At 51.4% G+C, this 12106-nt stretch overlaps 1 long non-coding RNA gene across 1 annotated transcript; it reads right to left on the bottom strand.

Moving 5' to 3' along the window:
- Positions 1-431: 431 nt before the first annotated feature.
- Positions 432-2228, bottom strand: LOC111729922. The gene is made up of 2 exons (XR_002776457.1): positions 1637-2228; positions 432-958 (listed from the first exon to the last, which is right to left on the bottom strand). It is a non-coding gene; the product is annotated as an uncharacterized LOC111729922 (long non-coding RNA).
- Positions 2229-12106: the final 9878 nt, after the last annotated feature.

Below are 12106 nucleotides of genomic sequence, written 5' to 3'. Positions count from 1 at the left end.
TGGGCCTTTTCAAACCTCTCTGAGGCACAGTCAGAACTTCTGAAACCCAGCCCTAGTTTAAGACTCAGAGCTGGCTTCCCATTGCCCGCGGTCCAAATCCCAACTTTGCCAGCTGGGTTTACGGGACCAGCCTTTCCCTCTAGCCTAGCGCCACCCCCAACCTGCGCGCCCCAGGTCCCAGCCGCAAATGAAAAGTACTTCCAGAGCTCCAGCCCTCCAGGTGGAGCAGGAGCCCCTGACCCAGAACTCAGAACTCAGCCAGGTAAGTTGGTTGACAAGGGACACAGGAGATTAGAAACTTTCAGAGAAAATGAGAAAACGTTCTAACTTTTGTTGATTGTGTATGCAATCCACCCCTGCAGCCATAGCTAGAACCCTGAAACCAATAACACAGCAAGTAAAGCAATTTAACAAAAACTTTAAAACTTGTCTAAGTTTTAAATCCTTTTATATCGCTCCCAAAATGTCCTCAGGCTCAGAAAAATCACAGATGGAAGAGAGAATAAAAACTACAGAGAAAAGAAAAACATGTTGGAGATTTTTTAAAAAACATCGATTGCGTTTTGGCCAAGGGGAGCTAATTGGTAAACGAAACTGTTTCCGTGAACGATTTTTATAAGCACATTTCCCAAGGCTGTTCCATCAACCAGACAACGTGAGCCACCCTGGGCACCCTCTCTGCTCAACCAGGTCCGTCCTCCAGGCTCTCCTCTGTAGGGCACCCCTCCCCCAGCCCAGCCGACAGTCCTTCTTCCTCTGATCCCCAAACTGTCTTCCTGGCTCCATTTTCCTGGCCTGCATCTTCTCCCTGTGTCTCCTGGTTGAGCTGGGTTGGGCTCCTCATCACAGTGCTCTTGGCAGGCGGCCGAGGAGGAGAAGTGGAAGAGGTGCACCTCTGTGTTCAGTTGTCCAGTAAGTTTGTTATTCACGACCAGCCTGCGAAGTGGTGCCTTTCTTCCTTTTCGTAATGAAGAAACAGAGGCTGGGAGAGGTTGAGAAGCCACAGGCAGTAGGCACAACTGCGGAAGTCAGTACTGGCTCAAGGCAGAGGCCTGCACTCCCAACCACCGGATTGCATGGTACACACTCAGTGGCGTTTATCAGATGGATGGATGGATGGATGGATGGATGGATGGATGGATGGATGGATGAATAAGTGGTGGGTGGGTGGATAGATGGATGGATGGCTGGATAAGTGCTGGGTGGGTGGGTGGGTGGATGGATGGATGGATGGCTGGATAAGTGCTGGGTGGGTGGATGGATGGATGGATAGATGGATGCATGGATGCATGGATGCATGGATGGATGAATAAGTGGGTGGGTGGATGGATGGATGGATAAGTGCTGGGTGGGTGGATGGATGGATGGATGGATGGATGCATGGATGGATGGATGGATAAGAGGTGGGTGGGTGGATGGATGCATGCACATGTGTGGATGGTGGGAGGATGCATGGATGACGGGTGGACGGATGATGGAGGGATGAGTTAGTAAGTGAAAATTGCTGAGGGTCTTGAAAAATGAGGGCGGCTTGTGTCAACAGGAACAGTTAGGGTCTATGGTGGTAGCACGGCTTAATTTAAGACTGTTACCTTCTTATAGAACTTGAAGCTTTCGAAAAGCCATACTTACTCACCCGATGATAAGTATTTCGTCAGAGACAGTGGACCGCCAAACTCAAGAGGGCGTGCCAGGAGGCGGCAGAGGAACAGCCCACGTGGCAGAAACGCTGTGGTGCTCCCCACAGTGGGCAGCAGCTGGGTGGAGAGCACTGGCCCTTTAATGGCCGAGCCCACAGCTTTGGATTCCGATGGCAGTTGATGAGGGAGGGTCTTGGAAGACGAGGGAGGGACAGAGGGGATGCCTAGCACCCAGGGCTGCCGGGAGCTGCTCACCAGATTTCCAGACTGGACAGCTCCCCCTACTGGACCACCATTCCGGGGCTGCTGACACTGCCCGAACACCCCGAGGCTCCCACCGGCCCAGGTCAGTGGGGTTTGTGCTAAGTTCCTTTTCTTCTGGTACCTTCGCTGGGGCAGCTGATTCGGGAGACTCACCTCCCCATCTTCCGCTCCTCAGGCTCTGCTCTCCCTTCCCCACGCCTCCTCACGGACACTGGGCCCTCAGCTAACCCGAGTCAGGTGGCCGCTCTCAGCCCCGGTATCCAGAGAGCTATTTCTGGTCCTACCTTTGCCACCATCCCTGTCTGTCTCCCCTGGCCTCAGCTTCCCAGGTGCGGGAAAGCAGGTTAGACAGGAAGAACGCGTCAGCTCTTGTCATCGGCTGCGGGATTCTCTGAATTTGAACCTTCTCCTCCCACGGCCTCTGCCCAGTGTGGATCCCTCCCCCATGGACCTGACCCTGTCCCTTCGCTTCCTTCCCCCGACCCGCCTGCTAGCGAGCACCCCCGGCCTGGTTTCCCTACATCACCACCCCCCCCCCTGTCCCGGGGCCACTTTCTCTAAGGTGACCCCTCTAGGATGCTCCGCCCTAAGGTGGCCAATGGTCCAGTTTACCTGGCACTGTTCCATTTTAGAACTGAAAGCCCTCGTCCCCAGCAGTCCCTCAGTCCTGCTCCCAGTCAGTCCCTTCCTCAAGGTCCCCAGGCTCGGCCCTGGACACATTTCTCCCGCCCCACATGCCTCTGTCTCTTCCCTTGCCATCCCTGCCAGCACCCTGGCCCTCACCAGGGTTTGTTCGTTTGTCCACCCCCCTCACGACCGTGAGCCCACGGGAGCAGGGACGGCCTGTCCAGGCCATAGCGCCTGCCGGAGGGGCATACAGTGGGTGCTTAATAAAGACCCTCCCAATGAATGAATCCTGGAATGTTCACTTCCATTTCCTGTTGGATTTAAAACTACCCTAACTTGCTTCTCAGTCCCCACAACTCAATCCGCCTGCCCTCAGCCTCCACCGGACTCCAGGCCTGGGAGTCTCAGGGACGGCCCCCTCCGGGCGACAGTCAGGCCTGGGGCCGGTCGGGGCCGGTCTCCCAGCAGGAATCCCTGGAATGCAACTCCTACCTCCCAAGCTGGGCCCCACCTGTTCCGGTCTGCAAATCCCTTCGCCGCCCCGCCTGCCGGCCTGGACTTATCCCCCTGCTTAGGGACAATCCCAACCAGGGAGGAGGAAACAGCTCCTGTGACTGGCAGGTGGAAATCAGAGGCCCAAAAGGCCAAAGGTTTTTTTTTTTCCAAAGGCTTTAGATTTTCGAGGGACGGGGAGGTGGAGGGGGTTGTGTAACAGTGGTTCACGGGGGCATTTTTAAGGCATATAAATCTGGCTGCTGGTGTTCCACCTGTGCCGCCCTGTCAGTCAGACCACTTCCGTTCGTGCTTGTTATTCAAAACCACTGCAGCTGTCCTTCCTGAGCACCTACTGTGTGCCTTTCACTTGCTACAGGGCTTTGAAGGCAGTCACCTGAAATCCCAAACGTGGCTCTAAGCTATTCTGAGTTGTGCAGATGAGGAAAGCAGAGGCTCAGAGGGCCTCGGTGACCTGCCCAAGGCCACACGAGTGGGACCGAGCTGGGGCTTCCCTGCTGTCCCCCCGCGTGTCCCCCCGCGTGTCCCTCCAGCCACAGGGCCCTCGTCTGTTGGCAGACACCGTTTCCACATTCCCACATGCAGGAACTGATCACAGCCAGCCTCTCCGCTGACGGCTTCTCCGGGGGGCCCCACGTCCCCCCACGCAGCACGCTCCATCCCCCCCCCCACAGCTGTCCGCGGGTCCTTGCTGCGCATTGGGGTCACTTTCGGGCTTTTAGGACTGAATTGTTTCTGTGAGATAGGATCAGAGAGCACCCCAACTGGCTCGAGAGGGGGGAACGTTCATTTTGGGGACACGAGGGAGCGTGTCGGCCTGGGGGGCATCCCTCACCTGGCACCGGGGGGAGCCCACGGGGCTGCAGAAGGGCCAGGGAGGGAGGCAGACCAGCCCCTCCTGGCTGGGTTCCCACGGTCCACTGCGAACTCCCTAACTGAGGAGCAACCGGCCCGAAATAGAAAAGCTGACCCAGGGGAACCAGTGACCAGAGGCCCCGGGCCTGGCTCAGCCAGCTGCTGGGGTGCTCCCTCCATCCCTGGCTCCCCTCCTCTGCCTTTCCCCTCCCTCCATCTTCCATCTTTAAATTCTCCCCCTCCCCCGCTCAGAGCAGCTGAGGGCCAACATTTGCAGATAAGGTGGAACAGGCTTCTCCCAGACTCTCCAGTGGCCTGAGCTTGGCCAGCTGCCTTCCCGTGGGAGCCTGACCTTGGGGGACAGAATGCGAGGCTGGAGCGCTGGCCCGCCAGGCCCAGCCCCTGGGCCTGAGCCTGGAGCCCACAGGCAGAGGGCGCAGGTAGAGGGGGCAGGCGCGCCCCACTGCGGGCCTGTTTGGGGCAGCGGGGGCAGGCTGGAAAGTGGGGCCCGCTCCATCGTATCTGGGGCAAAAGAGGCGGGACGTGAGTGGTCCCAAAGGGCCAGGGACTAGGAAAGCAAGGAGGCCAAGTGAATAACAGAAGCAGTGGTTTCTGAAACCGAATGGACGGCGGGTCGGACCTCAGCACCCATTCAGAACCCAGGCCCTGCAGGATTTCCCGCCGGGAGCCCTTCAGCGACGGCTGCAGACGCTGGAGCTGCCCGAGGCCCGTGGCTGCGTGACGCGTACGGATACAGTCACCAGACAGCCCGAACGTCCATCCCGAGGGGCACGTCGGATACGGGAACGGTCTGCAGCCACCGCGCAGCGAGGGAGCTGCGGACAGCGTGCGGTGGAAGGTCACTGGCGGCACGTGGAGGAGGGAGGAGCCGGTGATGGAGGACGGTGACGCAATTTCCGTAAAGCAGAGCGCTGCGCGGGACGCGAGGAAGCGAGAATCTGAAGCAGCGAAGGCTCCAGAGGGGACGTCGCTGTCACAGGGCACCCGGGGGATGGGAAATAGGATGCAGGGGTGTCTTTCTCGGGACCTCTTCGTGGGCTTTGGTATGAGGGTAACAACGATCGCATAAATAAGGAAACAGTTCTCCATTTGGGGGAGTGATGAGGAAGGAATGCTGTTAATTCTCCTTTGAAAGACTTGATAGAATTCACCAGTGAAGCCATTGGGTGACTGGGCTGAACGTCGATGGAAGTTTGTGATTACTGATTCAATCTCCTTGCTCACTACAGGTTTATTCGGATTTACGTCTCTTCCCGTCAAGGTTTGGTAGTTTGTAGGTTGCTAGGAATGTGCCCGTTTCACCTAGATGATCTAATGTGTCGGCACACGGTTCTCCCCCGTGTTCTCCTACAGGCCTTTCTGCTTCTGTGAGGTCGATAGCAACACCCCACGTTCATTCCTGATCCTGGTAATATGAGCCTTCTCTCTCTTTCTCTCTAGGTCGATCTAGCTAAAGACTTATCAGTTTTATTGCTTTTTCCCTCCTCTCCAAAAAAAGAACTTTTAGTTTAGTTGGGTCTATTGTTTTCTCACATTTTTGTTTTATTTATCTCCGTCCTAATCCTGATTGTTTCCTCCCTGTTGCTCGCTTTGAGTTTAGTTTGCCCCTTTCCTAGTTCCTTTAGGTGGAAGTTTAGGTTGTTGACCTGAGATATTCCCTCTTTCTTAATAGTTGTTTGCGACTGTGACTTTCTGAGCACCGCCTCCCTGCGCCCAAGTTTTGGTATGTTTGGATTTTCTTTGCATTCGTCTTGTATTTTTCCAATTTCCCTGACGATGTCTTCTTGGACCCATCGGTTGTTTAAAAGCATGTTGTCTAATTTTCAAATTCTCTTTCTGTTATTGACTTCTTCCTTCACTCTGTTGTGGTCAGAAGAGATACGTTGTAGGATTTTAATCTTTTAAAGTTATTGAGGCTTGTTTTGTGGCCTAACACGTAGTCTGTCCAAGAGGATGTTCCCTGTGCGCTTGAGAAGAATTTGAATCCTGCCACTGTTGGCTGGAGCGATCTGCACACATCGCTTAGGTCCAGTTGCTTTAATGTGCTACTCAGGTCATCTACTGCCTCGCTGACCTTCTGTCTAGTTATTGCAAGTGAGGTATTGAAGTCTCCAACTATTACAACTGAACTTATTTCTCCCTCCGATTCTGTTCGATTTTGCATCATTCGTTTCGGGGCTCTGTTGTTTTGTGCGTACATGTTTATTATTATTGTATGTTCTTGATGTATCGAGCCCTTTATCATTATAGACTGTGTCGGTCTCGTATAACAATTTTTGTCTTAAAGTCTATTTCGTGTGATACTAGTATAGACATGCCCTCTCTTTGGGTTACCGTTTAATATCTTTTTGTGTTCTTTGTTTATTTTGTGCTAAAGTGAGTGTCTTGTAGACTACATATAATTAGATCCTGGTTTTTGTCTGTTTGTTTATTTGTTTATATGTTCTGTCGATTACTGCCTTATAATTAATTTAATCCATTTGACATTTCATGTAATTACTTACGCAGAAGCACTTGTACCATTTCACTGTACCATTTTCTTCCTTTGCTATAAGTATGTAATTTTCTTATTAGTTGCCCTAGAGATTAGAATTAACACCTTAATTTATAGTAAATTACCTTAGACTTGTTTTAATAGTATACAAAAACCTTTGCTCCTACATGGGGCCATCCTTTCCTCACAGTTATTTTTTGTTACAGATTAAATCTTTATAAGTTGTATATCCATTGACATAGATTTATAATTATCATTTTATGCTGTTATCTTTGAAGTCATACGAGGGGCAGGGAAGAGATGTCGCCAACCAAAAATATATTAGCGCTGACTTTTATATTTACCTATGTGGTTATTTTTACCGTTCTTTATTTCGTCACGTGGATTTAAGTTGCTATCTGATGTCTATTCATTTCAACGTGAAGGACTCTGGTTAGCATTTCTTAAAGGGCAGGTCGACCAGCAACACAGTTTTTGTTTATCTGGGGCTGTCTTAGTATCTCCCTCTTTACCGAGGATAGTTTTGCTTTGTACGGAATTCTTGGTTGACAGGGCTTTTTTTTTACTCTTTCGGCATTCTGACTATGTCATCCTGCTGCTTTCTGGCCTCCACGGTTTCTGACAACGAGCCGCAGATCTTACTGAGGAGCCCTGTAAGTGATGGGTCGCTTCTCCCTGCTTTCAGGATCCTCCCTGGTCTTCATCTTTCAATGTTTTGATTATAACGTAGAGCTCTCTTTGAGTTTCTCCGACTTTGGGTAAAGTTTTGGAGTTCTTGGGTATGTAGATTAATGTCTTTAATCGAATTTGGGAAATGTTGGGCCTTTATTTCCTAAAATAGTCTTTCTTCCCCATTCTCTCTCTCCTCCTCGTCTGCGACTCCCATTGCGCATATCTCAGTATGCTTAATAGTGTCCCGAAGGTCTCCTACGCCGTGCTCAATTGTTTCCACCATTCCGCCAACTGGACAATCTCAATTGACTGATTTTTTAAGTTCTCTGATGGTTTCTTAGGCTTGCTCAAATGTGCTGTGGAACCCCTCTAGTGAATTTTTTATTTTAGGTATTGTTCTTTTCAACTCCATAATTTCTATTTGGTTTCTTTTTCGTCAGTTTTGTCTCTGTGCGGTGAGGTATCACGCTCTTGGCTCCTTTAGTTCTTTGTCCATGGTTTTCTTTAGCTCTTGAGAGCATATTTTAAAAAGTTGACTTAAAGTCTTTGTTTAGTAAGTCCAATGTTTGGGCTTAGAATCTACTAAGTTCTTTTTTTTTTAAATTTTTCTGTATATGGGCCATACTTTCTTGTTTCTTTGCATGTCTCAACTTTTTTTTTGTTTGTTTGCATGCCTCTTTTTAATGAAAACTGGACATCGTGAATATTATAATATAGCGCCTCCGGAAATCAGATTATCCCCACCTCCCCAGGCTTTGTCGATGCCGCATCTATGTGTGGTTGCTGTTGTGTATTTAGTGGCTTTTCTGAGCTAATTTTATAAAGCCAGGATTCTCTGTCGTGTGTGGCCATTCAAGTGTCTGTTTGATTAGGTTAGCGGTCCACTGAGCGGTCAGTTTTCCTGGTTTCTGTAAACCTTTGACTAGTTTCTAGAGTTCAGATCAAATTTACTCTGACAGGTTTTGCCAGTTTACTTGCTGTTTCTGTGGAGTTACGGGCCCTTGGAGTTCTTTAATCAGCTGTTTTTTTGCTGACTTCACCTCAGCCAATTGCTTTGCAGATCTTTTTGTCTTTGGTAGATTTTTTTTTGTTTTTGTTTTTTTCCATTTTTTTCTGAGACATTTAGGTTTGGAGTGTCTTGTATTTATACTTGTGACTTGTGTTTCCTGGGTCCAAGGATTCGTTTCTTCCATCTACTTTGTTAAAGTTTCACCTATTATCTGTCACAAAATTTCTTCTCCCCCTCTACTTAATTCTATTAGTTCCTATTACAAGGATGGTGTAATACCTCTCTCTCGTTTCTTAACTGAATTTTCCAATTTAGATATTTTCCATCTCTTTCTCTGAGCTTCATCTGATTGATTTTCTCAGATCTATCTTTTGGGGAACTAATTTTCTCCTCAGCTTTGTCTAAGCCACTATTTATTTCTTCCTCTGAATTTTAAATTTCTGTGTAGCCTATATTTTTTATTTCTAGAAGTTCTAGGATTTTTTTAAACTTCCAGATTTTTCGTTGGTCTTTCTTAAAATTTTATTTTATGTCTTCAGTCATATTAAACATTTATTTTATAGTCTTGGGGTTTCATCCCAGAAGCAGGGAGCATGGGGAGGGGATGCAGACAGGGCCATGTTGTCACAGGCCATCAGTGGAGAAAGCTTTCCTGGGGGTAGCAAAGCCGGGAGGGGCTGGCATCGTCATCTTTTAAACCATCAGCATCTCAGGAGTGACAGGAGCACCTAAAACTTGAGCAGGGATCCGAGGAGTTTCTCCAATCAAAACTCAAGTTTTTCATCACATAGTGATATGTGTTTGCCATGGGAGAAAAAAAAAGATTAAGAATAAAAAATAAACCGAAATCACTCGCAATCCTAGTTCCTATATTTAGCTGCTGTGACCACAAAGCCGAGCTCCCCAGCTTCTTCCCTGGCTTGATTTTCTTCCATAGCACTGAGCATCATCGGGCATGCTGCATAGTTTATTTATGACAGTCTGTGTGTCCCCAGTAGCATGTCGGCCCCATGACGCCTGGTACTTTGTCTTGCTCCCTGTCGTATCTGCGGCGCCAGGGACTGGGAGTGCAGGCCACCGCCCCTCCCGTCCGTACCCCTGAAGTGAACGAAGGAAAGCATGCACACGCGATCTAACGAATGACAGCTTTCACCTCCTCTCTCCCCACAATGATCCGCCAAGGCAGGTGTTTATCACCCCCATTTTACAGACGAGTAGGCTGGGGCTCTGGCAGGCCACCGCCTGTCTTCTCGCCTCTGAGACCACATTCACGCGGCTGCGGCGTGGCCCACCCTCTCTGTTCACACTTGAGACCTTTCCGCTCCGTGCATTTAAGGACTTTGCTATCACTCCTGTGTGCGTGATCTACTCTGGGGGCAGGAAAACGAGGAAGTGAGAAGGCTCATCGCCAAGTTCCATCCCCTCTCCGGGGCTCCCCACACCTGAGAAAATCAGTTAATGAACTCGGATGTGGGCGGTTGCCTCTTCAAATATGCCCATCTCCCCTACCAAAACGCGGACTCCTGGAATGTACTTTGCAGGTGAAATGTGAACCCCATCTGTGTCCAAAGCATGGTTCATGCTAGCAATTTAACCGTACCGTGCCTCCATATTCATCTGTAAAGAAGGTATGATAATCCCCACCTCACAGAGTTGTTTGGGGATTCGGGCGAAATTATGTATGTAAAGCTCTTGACACAGTGCCCAGCACACAGTAAGTGGTCAGTAAATGATTGTATAATTAGAAACCTCTGCTTCCTACCCTCTAGAGGTCTCTGTGGCCTGTCTTTGTGTGGTGGAGACAGAAACACTTCTTTTTTTTCTTTAGCTGTTCTGAGAGCTGATCAGTCTCCTGGGGAAGGACTCAGGATAAGTAAACTTTTCAGAGACTATAAACTATAATGCAGTAACATAACTGCTCTGTGCTTTCAGGGGCATGGTGGATGAAGACTTCACCAGGGAGGGGGAGGCAGCTGAGGCCCCAGGCCCTGTTCTGGCCTGAGCATGGGTTTAAGGCCAAGTGCAAGCTTTAAGGCCTCCTGCAGGGTGTCTTCTGGGGATGAACAGAGCAGCTGCTTTAGCCGGCAGAGGTCTGGCTGCACTGAGGTTTGCAGCTGGAGGCTGGAAGGTGGGACAGGTGCACTGCAGAGAAAACCGACCCATTCAGGAAGTAGCTTGAGCACCTAGGGGGTGCCAAATCCGTTGTAGGCCCTGGGGACACAAAGCCTGGCTCACATGGGGCTGCCACTCTGGAAGCCAGAAGCCAGTAAACAAGCCCGGTGAGTGAGAGATCAAGGCAGAGCTGTGAGCCATGGCCAAGGGGGGGCCATGTGCCTGGCCTCTCACACGCACCCCTTTGCCTCCCTCAGTCGGGGCAGCAGGTCCTATTTTTGTCCCCCTTGACAGATGAGGAGACCCTGGTTGGGGAGATTAAGTGACTCCACTCCGGGCACTCAGCAGCTGCTGGGGGCCCAACCTCAATGGTATTGAAACTCCAAGAGCCTGGGAAGGGAAGGAATGGTGGCCAGTGGTTGTGGGCACAGTCAGGGTCACCTGAGTCCCTTCCTAAGGCACCCCTGCTTCCCAAGAGGTCCGAGGGAGGGGCCCCTGCACTGAGCCTGAGGAGTGGTGGGCCAGAGGCCAAGATGCCCAAGTTCAAGTGTCTGTCACATTGCTCCTCAGACTTCTCCGGCTGCGGGGAGTTTCAGTCCACTGCACGAGTGGACAAGCAGGACCCATGGGCGTGGGGAACGGAGAGGCGAGTCCTGGGCCCTTCTTTCAGAGCCAGGTCCCCAGGGAGGGCCCAGGTTCCTGCCATGCTGCCACGGGGGACTTCTCTGATCAGTAGGAGGCCCAAGGAGTGTCATCGGGGTCCTGGGCATTTGGTCTAGCAGCCTTGACAGCGTGGCTGGCCAGGACCAGCTTCTGCAAGGTCAAGAGCAGGTGGAGAGGCTCTTGGCCTCGGGGGATGTGAGGTGGATCATCCTGATGGGCAGAGGGCTCAGGATGTCCAAGAGGGTGAGACCCAGACAGCAGGACCGGGGCGAAGCCTTGGAAGCGAAATAGAAGCCTGTAAGCCGGGTTCCCACACTGGGGCTCGGGGACAGATGCAGCCAGGACGATGGCTCCAAGGGACCATCTGTAGACCCTCACCTTGCCTGACCTTCTCTCCCCTGGAACCTGAAGAGGCAAAGGTCTTCCCCAGCCTGAGCCCTGCCCTAGAGCCTCGGCAGGGTCTGCAAGACATCCTGGATGCCGTGGGGAGGCTGAGGAAGGTTTGGGCTTCTCCAGCAAAGTGTTTCCCAGGACCCCGGGCTTTGACATCTCCTCTCCTACATATTGGTTGTGACTCAGAGCAAGTCACTTCACCTCCCAGAGCCTCTCTCATCACCTGGAAGCCTGGGGCGTGGGTCCACCTGGCCTGGGCGGGCCGGCCTGGCACCGACCCTGCTCCCATCGTAAAGACGTGTGCATTTCGGCAATGGAGCTCTTGTCCAATCTCAAATAAACCCAGGGACCCAGGGGCTTGGGATGGGTCCGGCCCACACGAGGAAACTCCACCAGGTTCGGCGTGCACGGAGGAAAACTTGTTTGTTTTGTTTCTGACATTTTTATCGGGAGGGGGGGATCTGATGTACACAGCGCGAATCCACCTTAAGTTACAGACGGACGAAACTTTAGTTATGTATACACCCGAGGAACTGCCACCCAAAGAAGAGTCTAAACGTGTCGACGAGCCGAGCCTTTCGAATTACAGAAAAAGGGCTGGAGTCCTCGTTTTTACCTTTGTGGCCTACGCCTGGGCTGTCAGGCTAGAGACCTTTGAGCTCATTCCTGCCCCATTGGGGCAGATGGGGAAACTAAGGCTGGGGGCGAGGTCTCCGGGCGGAAACGGGGATATCCCCTGCTCCCCGCCAGTTCCGAGACTCGGCCCCCGGCCCGGGCTCCCTGTGGTCAGGAAGGCGGGCGGAGTGCGGGGCAGAGGGAGGCGGGTAGATGAGGGCGCGGCCG

The sequence above is a fragment of the Pteropus vampyrus genome, unplaced genomic scaffold (genome assembly GCF_000151845.1).
Source record: "Pteropus vampyrus isolate Shadow unplaced genomic scaffold, Pvam_2.0 Scaffold289, whole genome shotgun sequence".
Taxonomy (NCBI): Eukaryota; Metazoa; Chordata; class Mammalia; order Chiroptera; family Pteropodidae; genus Pteropus; species Pteropus vampyrus.
This window is presented reverse-complemented; position numbering and strand designations above follow the sequence as displayed.